The sequence below is a fragment of the Aquarana catesbeiana genome, linkage group LG02, assembly GCF_042186555.1.
Source record: "Aquarana catesbeiana isolate 2022-GZ linkage group LG02, ASM4218655v1, whole genome shotgun sequence".
NCBI lineage: Eukaryota > Metazoa > Chordata > Amphibia > Anura > Ranidae > Aquarana > Aquarana catesbeiana.
This window is the reverse complement of record NC_133325.1, coordinates 720,916,320-720,929,196: the sequence shown is the minus strand read 5'-3', so window position 1 is coordinate 720,929,196 and position 12,877 is coordinate 720,916,320.

Below are 12,877 nucleotides of genomic sequence, written 5' to 3'. Positions count from 1 at the left end.
GCATTCCAAGTTTGTGATGCTCCTGTAATGTGTACACCTGTATCAATTAACAGGTGCTGACAATATAGAAATTACACCAGCAACCAGTTAAAATGGTGAAAAACTGACTCAACCTTTCTGTTGTGTGTCTCTGTGTGCCACATGGAACATAGGGAAGAGAAGCAAAGAATTGTCTGAGGATTTGAGAACAAATTGTGGAAAAGCATGGACAATCTCAAGGTTACAAGTCCATCTACAGTACCCAAGGAAGCCAAAATCCTTTTGGGAGATTTTGCTGTGGACAGACAAAACAAAATTACAGCTTTTTTGGTAAAGCCCATCATTCTCCTGTTTTCAGAAAAAGAAATGAGGCCATTACAGAGTCCCTACAGAGTCCCTACAGTGAAACAAGGTGGAGGTTAACTGATGTTTTCAGGCACTGGGTGTCTTGACCTTGTGCCTGGCATTATGAAATTTGAAGACTACCAAAGAATTCTGGGGTGCAATGTAGAACCCATTGTCAGAAAGTTGGGACTCTGTCAGAGGTCACGGGTCTTACAGCAGGAAAGTGACCCAAAACACACGGCAAAAAGCATCCCCAGACATAGTTTAAGACAAAGCACTGGAGAGTTCTGAACTGGCTCCAAATGTAAATCCCATAGAGCACCTGTGGAGACATCTCAAAACAGCAGTTGGGAAAAGAAACCCTTCCAATCTGAGAGACCCGAAGCAGTTGGTAAAAGAAGAGTGGTCTAAAATTCCAGCATAGAGGTGTAAGAAACTCATTGATGGTTACAGGAAGTGATTGATTTCAGTTAGTTTTTCCAAGGGGTGTGCTGCCGAATACTAAATTGAGGGTGCCAATAATTTTGTCCAGTCCATTTTCTGAGTTTTGTGTGGAATGTGTCAGATTTGGCTTTTTGTTTCTCCACTTTTTTTGTGTCATACCAATACAAATGCCTAAACATTTGTAATTGCATCAATTTTCTGGGCAAAGTGGTGCATTATCTGACAGAAAAGCAGGGGTTCTTCTTGACTAAGCTCCGGGAGGCAGAGTGAAACGTGTTGGGGGCGTTGCCTTGTTGGAGTCCAGGCTGAGGTTGCCACTCTATTCACTTCTTTAGGACATCTTAGACGTGTGACTTCCAGGGGCTACCCCTCTGTCTCTAGAAATGCAGGGGTGCCAATATTTTTGGCAATGAATTTATGCTACTGCAATACCTGGTCTCTGTGTGCCTTCACTCCTCTTTTGGTACCCCATTTCGGGCCCCGCTCTCAAAATGTTTGGGCACTATCCAGCTATCCTTTTTTTTTTACATGATCATGCTTCAGAAACCCATTTATCTTGACTGAGAAATTGGTCAGGGTTGTCATCTGATATTCTCTTAGTTTCCTTGATCACGAGGATCATCGTCCAGTCCAGCTGAAATCAGCTATATGGTGACAGTTATCTTATGTTTATACATACTTTAACCTCTCTATTTTCTTAATGTGTTCCTATATAAGGGTAATGCAAGCCTTCAGAACCACTTTAAAGTAAAACTGTTATGATAGAAATACAAAGGATGCCTTTGCTAACTTTTTCTGCCTGGCTGATTCAAGAGCTTAACCACTTAAGGACCTAGAAAATTACTTAGAACCCCCAAACATATATTTTTTTTCTAACACCCTAGAGAATAACATGGCGGGCGTTGCAATACGTTCTGTCACACCGTATTTGCGCAGCGGTCTTACAAGCACACTTTTTTTGGAAAAAATACACTTTTTTGAGTAAAAAAATAAGACAACAGTGAAGTTAGGCCAATTTTTTTATATATTGTGAAAGATAATGTTACGCTGACTAAATTGATACCCAACATGTCTCGCTTCAAAATTGCGCCCGCTCGTGGAATGGCAACAAACTTTTACCCTTAAAAATCTCCATAGTTGACGTTTAAAAAATTCTACAGGTTGCTTGTTTTGAGTTACAGAGGTCTAGGGCTTGAATTATTGCTCTCGCTCTACCAATCGCGGATGCTGGAATACCGGGGCTATGGCAGGTAGCTGCTGCCATAACAACGATATCCTCCTTCAAACAGCCAATGTAAAACTGCGGCGGGTGGTCTATAAGTGATTAAAGTGGAGTTCCACCCACTTTTACAACTCTTCAGCATCCCTCAATAAACTGTGCACTGTAAACAAATTGGATATTTTTTTATTTTTTTTTCTCAGCACCTACTGTATATCTGCTGTATTCATTTTTCACTTCCTCCTCCCTGGCCGCGGCCCATCGCATAATTTCCTGTTTGCAATGCCTTCTGGGAAGGGGCGGCAACTTCCTCTGAAACTGCCGTTGCTATGGAAACCTGACCTGAAACCTATTACACTGCTTGTGCTGCACTGAGCATGTGCAAGATCTGCAAGGATGAGATCCAGGAAGAAATACAGTCTGGCTTCAGATGCCCACACTTAAGATGGCCATGGCCTGCTGTAAGTTTATAAAATAACAAACTACTGCTATAAACTAACAAAACAGACCTTAGTTTACAGACTAACTTTACTAGAATACATTAAGCTTGTGTATTATAGGGGTATTTTTATTTAAAAAGTATAATTTTGGCCGGAACACCACTTTAAGTCGATGCTAATACCCTGTACACACGATAGGATTTTACCATGGAAAATGTGTGGTAGGACCTTGTTGTCGGAAATTCTGACCATGTGTAGGCTCCATCACACATTTTCCATAGGAATTTCCGACACACAAAGTTTGAGAGCTTGCTATAAAATTTTCTGACAACAAAATCCGTTGTCGGAAATTCCGATCGTGTGTACACAAATCCGACGCACAAAGTGCCACGCATGCTCAGAATAAATTAAGAGACGAAAGCTATTGGCTACTGCCCCGTTTATAGTCCCGACACACGTGTTTTATGTCACCGCGTTCAGAACGATTGGATTTTCCGACAACTTTGTGCGACTGTGTGTATGCAAGACAAGTTTGAGCCAACATCCGTCAGAAAAAATCCATGGATTTTGTTGTCGGAATGTCCGATCAATGTCCGACCGTGTGTACAGGGCATTAGTCACTGACCCACAACAAGGATGCAGATCAGAAGTTCCCACTTTATTTTGACACTTCTGGCTGCATGCTTATACCAGATCCATGACTCATTGATGCTAGATAAGCCAGACAACTGTCATTTTGAGGAGATTAGCAATGGTAACCCACATTCGTTTTCAGTAGAAGTCTAAGAAGAAGTTAAGATTTGTCACAAATAAATAAAAAAAACAAAACAAATAAATAACTAAGCCAAGCTGCACAAGTTGATTTATGTGTTTACCTTTTATTTTTATTGAATTAATAAGAAGTCTTTTGTTTTGTTAGTATTCCAATTTTGGAATTGAAGAATGTTTTAATGAAAGTAAAGCGATATGTGCTGTACACAATAGAAGAAAAAGTTAGCGGAGAGAGAGCTGTCCCTGGCCCATTCCTGCCTCTCTCTCCTATGAGTGAATAGCACCGAGCTCCGGGCCTTGGAGACGCTTTATGTTCCTTTAGTTACAATAAATTGATTTTGTTTAAATGGTAGGAAAGCAGCATTTACTTATTTTTACAAAGCATTGTAATTTATAGTTTACATAAAGCTGCTTTGTTTTGTCATTAATATTATGGATTTCATGCTACTTGGCTAAATCTAAGTCTGTGAAGAGGAAATCAAGCCTAAAAGAAATTCTTGGGACCGCTGGGATTGTTGGAAATTCTTTGGATTATTTAAAGCTGAGTTCTGGGCAGATGCAAAAAGTCATCAGTCAATGCATGTGCATGTTTGCGTTTAATGGAAATACCTAAATTTGACTTCTCTTTATTGCAATCCCCTGTACAGCAGCAATGGGAAAATATAGATGCAGTCAGATGTCCAGCTTTCACATTTGCTGACAGGAGGAGAGGTCAGAGAGATGACCTAATCAGTCAGCTGCTGTTCCTTTATTGTCCAATCAGAGGTCAGGTCATAACAGCTTCATATATGTAATTTAACTATGTTCCTTGGGGTTCAGTTTTTAATCATTTAACATACCTTTGCTTGTATTTCTGAGCAGAGTAGATTTGATTTAAATCGCTAGTAAAAAGGCTTGATTTAAATCATAATTTTTAAAGAGCAACTGTCATCTCTGTCCAGCAGCGACTCCTCCTCTGACCCGCTGTTGACTCACCGACAGTCCTATTCACTTCAGTGGGATGACTGGTGATGTGGCAGTGACACAACAAGGTGAGAGACGTGGCGGCAGCAGGTTAGTGAATGCCCGCTAACAGGTGCTACCATGATGGATCTGAAATGACAGGTGCTAGTTAAATGTAAGGCCTTATTCTTGCTGGTATTTAGAATCTTTAAAATTTGCAGACAAAATTAAGGTTTCCTATTTAGAATAATAAGGTGTCAGGTTAGTAGAACAGCGATATCAGAACCAATTCAATCATAGTTTGTAGTGTACATAGCTTTTCAAAACAATAGAATAAAAAAATATTCCTGAACTTTGTTCTATCTCATGGTTACTGTGAAATTGTGTGAATGCATCAATGCAGTGCATGTTATCTCGGCTTGCAGCGCTTGGATTTATTGAATGAGTTTACCAAAAATGTAAATATTGCAGAATATACAGCCTCATGCTACATAACTAAGCTCCATTTCATGCTGAATAAATTAAATTATTAATGTGTCTTAAATAGAAAACTGTCTTTAGATAGATTTTTACTCCAAAAGAATTTTAACCACTTAAGGTCTGGAAGGATTTGCCCCCTTAATGACCAGGCTATTTTTTGCGATACGGCACTGTGTCGCTTTAACTGACAATTGCGCGGTCGTGTGGTGTTATACCCAAACAAAATTTATGTCCTTTTTTTTCCTACAAATAGAGCTTTCTTTTGGTGATATTTGATCACCTCTGTGTTTTTTTTTATTTTGCGCTATAAACAAAAAAGACCGACAATTTTGAAAAAAAACTGTATTTTTCACTTTTTGCTATAATAAATATCCCAAAAAAGTCAAAAAACAAATTTCTTTCTCAGTTTAGGCCGATGTGTATTCTTCTACATATTTTTGGTAAAAAAAAATGCATTAAGCATATATTGATTGGTTTGCGCAAAAGTTATAGCGTCTACAAAATAGGGTATAGATATATGGCATTTTTAATATTTAACTTTTACTAGTAATGGCGGTGATCTGTGATTTTTAGTGGGATTTCGCCATTGCGACAGACAGATCGGACACTTTTCACACTTTTTTGGGACCATTGACATTTATACAGCGATCAGAGCTATAAATAGCCACTGATTACTGTATAAATGTCACTGGCAGGGAAGGGGTTAACACTAGGGGGCGATCAAGGGGTTAAGTGTTCCCTAGGGAGGTGTTTCCAACTGTGGGAGCAGTGCAGTGACTGGGGGAGGAGACAGATCGCTGTTCCTAATCACTAGGAACAGACGATCTGTCTATCCTCCCCTGACAGAACGGGGATATGTTTGTTTACATTGACAGATGCCGTTCTGTCTCTCTCAGGAGCCATCGTGGGTGGCCAGCAGATTTTGCAGCCACTGGCCACGCACGTCAGCTCCGATGTCACGCCGCGGGTGCGCGCGTGCACCTAGTGGTCTTAAAGCGACCGATGTACCATGACGTTGATTCACACAGAAGAGCCAACCTGCCGTAGTATAACTGCGGTGGCTGGTCTTTAAGTGGTTAATAAATGTGATAAAAATCAAGAAAAACTGATTAAAATAAAAAAAAATCAGATTTTTTAATTTTTTTTAAGCCCTGCTTTTAAGGCAGTTTTGGAGGACCCCCTATGCGTGCTAAACATTCTTGATGGTCATGGACCTATGATGTGGTGATACTGAAATAAAATAGAAGGAAGACTACTGGAGGTTGTGCTCAGTATACTGGCAAACACTGAAGGTGAGCCTTTCCTGTGATGGCAGCACTGCTATGCACATAGTCTTGGATCTCTAATTTCCTTAGCCCCTTTTGTTGTAAGCTGGCTGAAGAAAACATTACTTACCTCTTTAGTACTTACCTCTTTAGTACTTAGATACTCAGAATCTGACCGTGATTGCTGGAACCTGTAGTCAGGCATGTATATTGAAGGGCATGCTGCCTTATGCAGTTCCTAGGAAAATCTTGCTCCATAAATTACCAGTGATTGTGCTATCAGCTTGCATTGGTACCCAGGAGTGTTTCTAGTATTGTGAAAGACCTGGGATACCCATGGAAAAGGGAGCAAAAAAGTGGCGTGCATAGCTTGCCATGCCAAATGGTAGATGTGGACAAATTACACTAAAAATGACAGGGCTTTAAAGGGGTATATAAGCAAACAAGAAACATCGACTCCTGCGCACAGGTGGATCACCATATAAAAGATACGTCAACACAGGCCTTGCTGCCCTCAAGGATGGGGGATCCTAGTGAAAACCGAAATAAAAGAAAAACAGGGGCGCACCAGCCTTGTGCATTAACTTTTAAAACATTTATTAAATAAAATTGGTAAAAAGAAACAACTCACAAGCAATAGGTAGAGGAGGCACAACATAAAGTGTACCGACAGCCAGCATGCGACTTAAGATGAGCGATACCTTCCAAAGATCGTGGAGGGATGCACAGACATCACAATCAGCTAACGCGTTTCGAAGGGAGCGTCCCTTCTTCGTCAGAGCTATGCAGTGATCCCTCCTTCAGCAGTCCCCTCTTATAAGTGCCTGAGTGTCAATGAAACAAGGATGAGATATGGGGCTCCTCCCCCTCAGGGGATCCCTCCCACTTGTGCCTTCCAATCATATGGGCAACACTCCAATTAGTGAACAGAGAATAGTTCGTGTAGTAAATAATAAAAACAATAATATATATATATATATATATATATATATATATATATATATATATATATATATATATATAATGAAATATATTACAATAAAATAAATTAAAATAATAGTATACCAGAAGCAAGCTGAACCATTGGTGATGAATCGTGGCGTGCTGTGCACACAGAATGCAACAGATGACATTAGCATAAAGTGTACCAGATATGAACCGTAGTGAGCAGTAATAGACATGGTGGGTAAACCACCAGTCGCATCAAAAGAATGTGCAAAGGTATGGAACTATGAAAGATAAATAAATAAATAGATTGAATCATATATGTAGATGTATATAGAAAAGAGAGAATACCTACAGTGCTATCTCAGGGGGTCAATGCAAGTGGGGCGTCTCCGCATCGAGTGCACAGCGGGCCGCTAACAGCGTGGCTGTATACAAGTGGAACGCACGCCGGTGTGATTGCGTTCCATGGAGGAAGGGGGCGGGATCCACGTTGCCCCTTCCGCATCTCATACAGCTCACTCACAATGTGAGCGGCGGAAGACAGCCCAGCGACATGTAACTGGGGGCGGGACCAGCATGTAGGGGCCGTCCGCTCACTAAGGCCATTCTAGTGTCAGTCTGGGCTAGCAGCTGCCCCACGAGCAGCGGCCCACCCAAACCAAAGTACCAAAATGCCAAATAGCCCCAACAGGAGAACAAAGGGCTCCTACCACCTAATAATGTATATATATACCAAGTGGTAAATTGATGAAAATAATGATGGCAATAGTGATGTAAATGCTATTAAATAAAAGATTGATAAAAAAATTAATAAAAAATTTTAGGCAATAGTTGATCATTAATGATTATTACCAATATATTTATATTGTAGTTGTGACACCATCCAAGATATTCTTTTATTTGTAAAATACATGTATTGTTTTGTTATTTATTTTATTTTATTTTATAGCCACTCTCACAACCATCTATTGCACATAGCGACTGGAGAGGGATCAATTATCCCCCTTTTATTGTAATACAATGAGATTTATGTAGCAATTTGCAATTATCAGGTTTCAGACATTGCTTCTCCAGTCGCAGTATGTTGCTGCATGTGCATATCTCCTTCAGCATGACCTTTACTTTGTTTTAGTGCAATTCCAATTGGGTTGGTTTCTGTTATACAGTCCTCTCAATTGCTGACCTGTGGTTGAGTCGTGGCATGCTATTTTGTGGGCACTTATATGCGTATATAGAGCCGTAGATGTGGCGCGTGTTTTGTGCGCTGGCGGCCAGATGATTGATATTTGATCAAATTATGATTGCGTTTTCTTCCTTTGGTTACCAGTATTATTAATATTATTATTATACTATATATATAGTATTATTAATGCGGATTTCACCATCCTTATTTCATCATTTAATATATATTGATTACCATTTCAGCTACTTATTTCAATTTTTTAATAATTTTTTATCAATCTTTTATTTAATAGCATTTACATCACTATTGCCATCATTATTTTCATCAATTTACCACTTGGTATATATATATATATATATATATATATATATATATATATATGTATATATATATATATATATATATATATATATATATATATACATTATTAGTTGGTAGGAGCCCTTTGTTCTCCTGTTGGGACTATTTGGTATTTTGGTACTTTGGTTTGGGTGGGCCGCTGCTCGTGGGGCAGCTGCTAGCCCAGACTGACACTAGAATGGCCTTAGTGAGCGGACGGCCCCTACATGCTGGTCCCGCCCCCAGTTACATGTCGCTGGGCTGTCTTCCGCCGCTCACATTGTGAGTGAGCTGTATGAGATGCGGAAGGGGCGACGTGGATCCTGCCCCCTTCCTCCATGGAACGCAATCACACCGGCGTGCGTTCCACTTGTATACAGCCACGCTGTTACCGGCCCGCTGTGCACTCGATGCGGAGACGCCCCACTTGCATTGACCCCCTGAGATAGCACTGTAGGTATTCTCTCTTTTCTATATACATCTACATTTATGATTCAATCTATTTATTTATTTATCTTTCATAGTTCCATACCTTTGCACATTTTTTTGATGCGACTGGTGGTTTTTTTGGAGTGGGAGTTTCCCACCCACCATGTCTATTACTGCTCACTACGGTTCATATCTTGTACACTTTATGCTAATGTCATCTGTTGCATTCTGTGTGCACAGCACGCCACGATTCATCACCAATGGTTCAGCTTGCTTCTGGTATACTATTATTTTAATTTATTTTATTGTAATATATTTCATTATATGATATATATATATATATATATATATATATATATATATATATATATATATATATATATATATATATATTAATATATATTATTGTTTTTATTATTTACTACACAAACTATTCTCTGTTCACTAATTGGAGTGTTGCCCGTATGATTGGAGGGCACACGTGGGAGGGATCCCCTGAGGGGGAGGAGCCCCATATCCCATCCTTGTTTCATTGACACTCAGGCACTTATAAGAGGGGACTGCTGAAGGAGGGATCACTGCATAGCTCTGACGAAGAAGGGACGCTCCCTTCAAAACGCGTTAGCTGATTGTGATGTCTGTGCATCCCTCCACGATCTTTGGAAGGTATCGCTCATCCTAAGTCGCATGCTGGCTGTCGGTACACTTTATGTTGTGCCTCTTTTACCTATTGCTTGTGAGTTGTTTCTTTTTACCAATTTTATTTAATAAATGTTTTAAAAGTTAATGCACAAGGCTGGTGCGCCCCTGTTTTTCTTTTATTTCAGCTTTAAAGGGGTATGGTTAAACAAAAGCTGAGCCTACACATTGTATACAAAGCACACATATGCGGTAGTCCTACAAAATATGCTTTAATTACTATTTCACACGTGAGTCTAACAGACACATACAAACCTCAGCACAATCATTAAAAAATAAACTCTCCCATTACATACTGTATGCTTTTAAACCAACATTAACCCCTTCACACCTAAGCCTTTTTCTGACATTTGTTGCTTACAAGTTAAAATCAGTATTTTTTGCCTAGAAAATTACTTAGAACCCCCAAACATTATATATAGTTTTTAGCAGGGTCCCTAGATAATAAAATGGCGGTCATTGCAATATTTATTGTCACACTGTATTTGTATTTTGTATTTTTTTTAATGAATTTTTTAATGAATTTTTTTGTATAATGTGAAAGATGATGTTACACCGAGTAAATATATACCTAACATGTCATGCTTTAAAATTGATCACACTCGTGGAATGGCGACAAACTAGGCTACTTAAAAATCTCCATAGGTGATGCTTTAAAACATTTTAATGGTTACCAATTTAGTATTACATAGAAGATCTAGTGCTAGAATTATTGCTCTCACTCTAACGTTCCTGGCGATACCTCACGTGTGTGATTTGAACGCTGTTTACATTTGTGGGCACTTGTGGGATGGGGCGCTTTAAACTTTTAATTTTTTTTTCTATTTCATTTTCTTATTTTTACACTATCCCTTTAAAAAAAAAATCACTTTTATTGCTGTCACAAGGAATGTAAACATTCCTTGTGACAGTAATAGGCAGTGACAGGTACTCTTTATGGCAGGATCTGGGGTCTATTAGACCCTAGATCCCTCCTTTGCACTTAAAAGCAATCAAAACGCCAAGTTGTTAAATAAGCTGTTTTGAATACTGAATTTTTTTGAAAAATCTGGTGCCTTTAAGGCTCCAGTTACTTGGAAGTGATGTCATGACATCACTTCTGGGTTACTAAATCTGAGACCTATTCAACCACTTGCTGACCAGCCACAGTCATTATACTGTGGCAGGTTGGCACAATCCCGCAAATCGCTGTAGCCATACGTCGGCCCTTTAAACAGCGCTAGCAGGCACGTGCACCTGCTGCACAGTGGGGGACCCGCTGTGCATGGCCGCTATGTTCGCCGGCCACACGCGATTGCGGGCATGAGAGCCAGAATGGGGAGAGGAGAGACAAAACGTCTGTTCATACTAAGTAGGAACAGCGATATGTCTCCTCCTCTAGTAAGTCCCATCCCCCCACAGTTAGAAACACACATGATGAAACACATCTAACCCCTTGAACACCCTCTAGTGTTAACCCCTTTCCTATCAGTGACATTTACACAGTAATCAGTGCATTTTTATAGCAGTGATCGCTGTATAAATGTCAATGGTCCCAAAAATGTGTCAAAAGTGTCTGATCTGTCTGTTGCAGTCCCGCTAAAAATCGCAGATCGCTGCCATTACTAGTAAAAAAAAAAAAAAAAAGTAAAAATGCCATAAATCTATTCCCTATTTTGTAAGTTTTGCACTAACCAATCAATATACGCTTATTGCTAATTTTTTACCAAAAATATGTAGAAGAATATATAATGGCCTAAACTGATGAAGACATTTCTTTTTTTACATTTTTTTGGGGATATTTATTATGGTAAAAAGTATAAAATATTGTTTGTTTTTTTTTTAAATTGTCTCTCCTTTTTTGTTTATAGCGCAAAAAATAAAAACCTGCAGAGGTGATCAAATGCGACCAAAAGAAAGCTCTATTTGTGGGAAAAAAGTACATAAATTTTGTTTGGGTACAGCATCGCACAACCGTGCAATTGTCAGATAAAGAGACACAGTGACGTATCGCAAAAATGGCTTGTACGTTAAGGGGGAAATTCTTCCGGTCCTTAAGTGGTTAAAATGCTTTTGGATTCTGGCTTTGTTCGGGTCTCCGCCCGCCGGCTGGTTGTTTGGGCCTCCTGGTGGGACGGGAGAGCCCAGGTGAGCCACGAGGGGACGGGGAAGTGCTTGTAATAACAGCTGATTATCAGCTGCAGGCATCACCCCGGTACAACCCCTTCAAGCCGAAGGCTGCATATTTGCATTACATCGGCTTCAAGGGGTTAAAAAAGTCATTCATTAAAATAGACAACTACTTAGCAACCTGTAACTGTTTTGACAAAAAGCACCAAATGCTGTATCTAGAAAGCTGAAATGCTCCCAAGGCTATTCATGCTTTCACCATAAAAGTATTCCAGTCTGACAACTGATGGCATTAGGTACTGGTGTGCATGATGTGTGGCATTATGGTGTGTAACTTGCAGCATAGCTGTGTTTCAGGTGTTCCATTCTGTAATATTCCAGTTAGTTTTAGGTGTGGTTTCACACTGCTGGACTGCAGTTTGGCTGCAGTATGGGTGCAACACAGTGTACCCTCAGTTACTTATAGACTTCTATTAGATTGCTTGTTTTTGGTGCGCACACCAAAGATGCAGCATGCAAGACTTTTGGTATTACAGCAACCATTGAAAACACGACCACTGTTACCCAGATTTGAAATGTTAGTTGATATACATCATAGGGGGCAACAGAACTGAAGAAAAATTAATTAATTAATTAATTAATGCATTGTTTATTAATGTAACTAATCCTGCCTCAAATAGTTTAAAGTTTTTAACAGCCTAAAATATTTAAATTGTTTAAAGGTTGCCAATCCTTGCAGTAGTGATGCATTTATGTTATGGCTCACTAAACATTATCTTTTCAATTTTTTTCCTTTAATTTCTCCTAAATAACAGTGGGCAGCACAACATGCCAGTGATTATGACCATGAATTGAACATTCTCTTCCTTCTTAACAAGAAGTTGCACAGCTAGGGAGCAGAGAAAAATTAACTTGATTACAAAAATGATGTTATCTCCTACAAAATACTGATTAATTAATCTTAGCACTGACTTTTACTGCGTTGCAGCATCTCAAACTACTGGCTGGATCAGTGCTTCTTAAACTATGGGTTGGGACCCAAACTGGGTTGCTAATGCATTTGTCCTACCATATGACTCTGTAGTAAACATAACCTTGTATGACAAACTGTTTTTTGGGTGACAATTTTTTTACGAGGTGTTAGTTTAAAAAGGCTTAAAGCGGAGTTCCACCCAAAAATGGAACTTCTGCTTTAAGTGTTGGTGACCCCCTGACAAGCCACATTTGGCATGTAATTTTTTTGGGGAGGAGCGGGTACCCTGTTTTTACAGGCACCCAGCTCCCA